This window comes from Ochotona curzoniae, unplaced genomic scaffold (assembly GCF_017591425.1).
Source record: "Ochotona curzoniae isolate NIBS_2020 unplaced genomic scaffold, NIBS_Ocur_1.0 patch361, whole genome shotgun sequence".
In the NCBI taxonomy this organism is placed as follows: domain Eukaryota; kingdom Metazoa; phylum Chordata; class Mammalia; order Lagomorpha; family Ochotonidae; genus Ochotona; species Ochotona curzoniae.
In genome coordinates this window covers 582,699-587,805 of record NW_024466930.1, presented here as the reverse complement: position 1 = coordinate 587,805, position 5,107 = coordinate 582,699, and positions in this window count along the sequence as shown.

The window sequence follows — 5,107 nt, the reverse complement described above, 5'->3', positions numbered from 1 at the left end:
CCCATCAAATGTAGCAGAGGAACTAAAACTCAGCAGAAGTTTCCACTGAATGTGGATGTTGCGAAAAAAGCAGACTGGTTAGCTTTGTTTTATTAAATGTATTTTAAGAGTTAAGAAACTAGGTTTTGTTAAATGTATGTTTGGCTGGACATTTCAAGCGTTCCACTTAAAACTCTTGTTATTCATAGCTATAAGTAGATTTTTGCCCAATTTAAAAAAGGAGAGACTATTGTGGTCAAGATGTGTTCCAAGAATCATGAACATGTAGCAAGGAATATTTATGTCTGAGTCTACAGGCTATATATGTGGACATGGTTCATGCTTTGGGGATAATAACTCACAGAGGTGATTAAGATTATCTATGAATATGGTCAAATGCATATCCAAAAAATTTAATGAAAAATTTTCTTATGTCATTAGGTTTTATCTTTCTGTGGATCTTTTTCATTGAAAATTAATTTGAGGTGCATTATTTATGTATTGTAGTAAGCTCACATTGAATAATGAAAAATTATGACATAATTTTATAAAAATTTACATATTTAATTGGAATCTGGCTTATTTGATGGGTATGATATCAATTAAATTGCAGAAATCAAGATTTCCCGGTGCTGTGTCCATAGGGTGTAAAATATTTTTAAAAAATGTACAAAATGGCTAAAGTGCTCGTGCTGGGTGCCAGTTTGTGTCTTGGCTCACCAACTCTCCCAACCCTGTTCCCATCCAGCTCCCTGCCTGTGGCCCGGGAAAACAGTCAAGGACAGGCCAAAGTTTTGGGACCCTACACCCGCGTGGGAGACCCAGAAGAAACTCTTGGCACCTTGTTTGAGATTGGCTGAGCTCTGGCCACTGTGGTCATTTGGGGACTGAATCAGTGGATGGAATATCTTTCTGTCTTCTCCTCTTGTCTGTATATCTGACTTTCCAATAAAAAGAAATCAATCTTTAAAAAAATTTACAAAGATTTGTCTCCTATTCTGTTGTTGCTTCTTTACTTTTTTGATAGTTTCTTTAGCTTCTTAGTCTGATGCTTTTGCATAATTGTGTTATGCTCCTCTACCTGAATAGAATTTCCATTACTTGATAGTTGAAAAAAGTATATTTTGTGCTTTAGAAATGTTAATCTTTTAAACATAAAACAAAAAACAAACATAAATAAAAAGGGGGAGCATTTGAAGTTAATAAGCATTCAAAAGATTTTAACTCAGCTGCCACAGGTTATGTCAAGCTCCAGATCACAGTTTGATAGCAGACCTGAGGGTGGGTAAGACCATCATGAAACTAACAGCACAAAGACTGTGGTGGGACATGACAGACTAGGAGCTAGATGCTCTGAGCCTGAGTTTCTGCCTTGCCCCTTACTCTTGCTTTACGCATACAACTGTGTGGGGCTGTAACGGTGACTGGGAGGATTGTGATTGGCTACGTGCCCCTTTGCCGTCATAGTGACTGATGGCCTCACAGACTGTCCAATCTGCAGCTGCATGGTCACAATACCCTGGAATTCTGCAGCCGCTGAAGAATCCATGGTTACAAACAGGCTCCTCTGACTGGTGAGGAAAGTTGGTGAGTGGCTCAGGCTCTGCTTTCTGTAGTCTTTTCCCCTACAGGCCCTAGTAGGGAAGATATTCAGACTCCATAGAAGTTAGGAGATCGTGAATGGATGGGGCTGGGTATCACATGCGTGGGGTGAATAGCAGGTTAACATTTGTTGACGATGCAGTGAAGCATAGGACTTTTTCATCGCTGTAATGAATAAGGCTTTCATGATTTTTGTCAATGAAAATATTTGTGAGCTGAATGGAATACAGTTCTCCATTAGAGATGGTGTTTGAGAATATATATAAAATGTAAAGTAGCCAATTGAAGTTAATTTCCATATTTATTACCTCACGCACATTTAATCTCCAACCTCTCAGTAAGTTTTCCATAATAGAATATAATGTCATGAAATAGGGACACCATATTTTTTTTAAAAAATATTTCTATTTACATAGTTGACTAGGGCACAAAAGGTCAAGGGCTACAGCAAATGGGTAAGACCATTGTTTCCACATTTTTTTTTTCTGTATCTGGGTATGGAGGGAGATAAGGGAGAAGCCCCACCCAGCCTCCCACCCATTCCAGGGTCCCCAACGTAAGACATGCTCTGAGGCACTGCTCAAGTGGTTTTGATAGTTCAACAGTTCTGAATTATTGCCAATCTTGCCATTCCAAGCATGATGAAATCTCTCCAGAATCCACTGGCTGACATAGTCCACTTTAGAGTCTCCATTTGCCCAGATTTTCACATGGTTGGGGTATATGATCAATTTGTTCTGTCCTCCATCCTCTCTTGTGGCACCAGGGGACACCGTATTGTAAAGGAGGTCTATTTAATTTATTGTTCCTCAGCAAATAAAAGTTGTAATCTTCTGAAAAGATGGATTAACAATATAACAAGGACAATATGGAAGAAAATGGTAATTCCATAATAAACAGTTGAGTATTTACAAAAAAAAAAATATAACAAGTAATTTCCAGCATTTTTACCCAATAAATGATGGTGGTCATTGCTTGTAGGTTTAATTTGCCATATGTTGGAGACTGAGTTTTGTATATCCTTTGGCCTTGTGGAGAATTTATTTAATCATCTTCTTTAGCAGGAAACAATCGAACATTGTTAAATGTTTTTTTTTATTTTGCTTTTGCTTTTTTATTATTTTCATCTCTTTCCTAACAAAAATTTATTATCAGTTATATCTGCTTATGCCTACCGTGTTTTGTAAAATCAGCTACCATTGCTATATCTGATTCTTGCCATTCCTCTTTCTGATACAACATTTATCAGCTTGGCAGTAAAATTATTCCTGCTGTGAATGTATGCACTGAAAAAAATTAAAATGGAGATCAAAGTATCATGGTTTAAACTTTAATCTGGATGGGAATAAATCGACAGAGGAAACTATCAGGTTTTTTAAAAGATTTAGTTAGTTTTATTGGAAAGGTGGATATATAGAGGAGGAGGAGAGACAGAGAGGAAGATCTTCCATCCGATGGTTCACTTCACAAGTGACCGCAACGGCTGGAGCTGAGCCAATCCGAAGCCAGGAGCCTCTTCCAGGTCTCCCACGTGGGTGCAGGGTCCCAAAGCTTTGGGCCGTCCTTGACTGCTTCCCAAGGCCATAAGCAGGGAGCGGCCCTGCCCCCGGGATTAGAACTGGTGCCCATATGAGATCTCAGTGCATTCAAGGCAAGGACTTTAAACACTATGCTATCGCACCAGCCCCGAAACCAAGAGTTTTTAATGATTGCTTTGAGCTATAAAGAGAGTGAGCAGTTTGTTTCTTTGTGCATGTGTACCCACGTGAACCTCCAAGGGATGTTGAGAAGCTTCTACAACATGCAGGAGAAAGAAACTCTTGTATCTTTCACCTAAACCTGAGATATTCCATGAATCTGAAATATTAGCACAACTGAAGATGTCTCTTCATTATTTATTTAAAGATTAATTTATTTTTATTGGAAAATCAGATTTACAGAGAGAAGGAGAGAAAGAAAGCTCTTCCATCTGCTGGCTCACTTTCAAGTGGCTGTTATAGGTGGATCTGAGCCAATCCAAAGTCAGGAGCCAGGAGCATCTAATGATTCTCTCATGCAGGTGCAGGGTCCCAATGCTTTGGGCCATCCTCGATTGTTTTCCCAGGTGACAAGCAGGGAGCTGGAAGGGAAGTGGAGCATCTGGGATGTGAACTGGTGTCCATGTAGGATCCCAGATGTTGCAAGGCGAGGACTTTAGCCACCTGTGTACTGCACCATGTCCTGTGTTTCTTCATTATTAATCATCTGATGAGCACTTACTATATACAATTCACAGCATTGTCACAGATTTAATAAAAACCAATCATGAGTTTCAAAATTTGGCCTAAAGATTAAGAATACTTACTTTAGTTAATATGTAGGTCTTTTTTTTCCTTTTAAAAAGGATTATTTATTATTATTGGAAAGGCAGATTATAGGGAAGAAGAAATAGAAAGATTTTCTGTTTGCTGATTCATTCCTCAAATGGCTGCAATGGCCAACACTGAGCTGATGTGAAGCCAGGAGCCAGGAACTTCTTCCTGGTCTCAAATGTGGGTGCAGGGTCTCCTGGCTTTGGACCATCCCCTGCTGTTTTCCCAGGCCATAAGCAGGGAGTGGATGGGAAGTAGAGTAGACAGGGCACAAACCAGTGCCCATGTAGGATCCCACCACTTGCCTGGTGAGGATTAGCTAGTTGAGCCATCGTGCCAAGCCCAAGATGTTAAGATGTCTGAATCCTGTATTGGAGTGCATGGGTTGGATACCCAGTGCTGTTTCTGATTCCATCTTCCTGTTTAAGTAGTCCTAGGAAGCAACTTGATGGCTCAAAAAGCCGAGTTCCTGCCACATACATGAAAAACCTGGATTGAGCACCCAGCTCTCAGCTCAGGTCTGTACTCATCCAAAACTCACCTTTTGCTGGCACCTGCAAACAATGAGCAATAAGATGAGAGCTCTGTCTTCCTCAAATTTTAGAAAATTAAAAATTTGTTGAATAATTTTTAAAATGCTGCTCAACATGTAGGTCAAAGATAAAATTGAGTCATACAGCAAAATCATTTATGAACAATCCTGTGTTGCTGAAAAGCACATTGATGGCTGTTCCTCAAACACACAAATCCTATTAATATGGGATAATGCCATAATATTGACATTGTCAGAATCTTGAGGAAATTCAGAGGATGGACTAGTGAGATTGTTGCGGACACATCACATAAGGTAAATGTTAAGTAGGAATTAAGAACAGTAGGAGGTTTATAAGTGATGAATCCAGTGTTTTATCTATACCCATCAACCCTCCTCACAAAGAAAGGTTGATACTTATTTTTAGGGGTCACAATTTACCACTCCATTGGTCCTTCTCATCTGTGGTCCTTGCTAGGCCACAAGCTTTCCTTGTACTCTGAAAACAACATCTTCTCTCAGGGATCCAGGGCTGTGGGCCGTGATCTAGTGCTTTCCCAGGCCACAAGTTGGGAGCTGAATGGGAAGTGGAGCAGCCAGGATTAGAACTGGTACCTATATAGGATCCTGGTACACACAGATG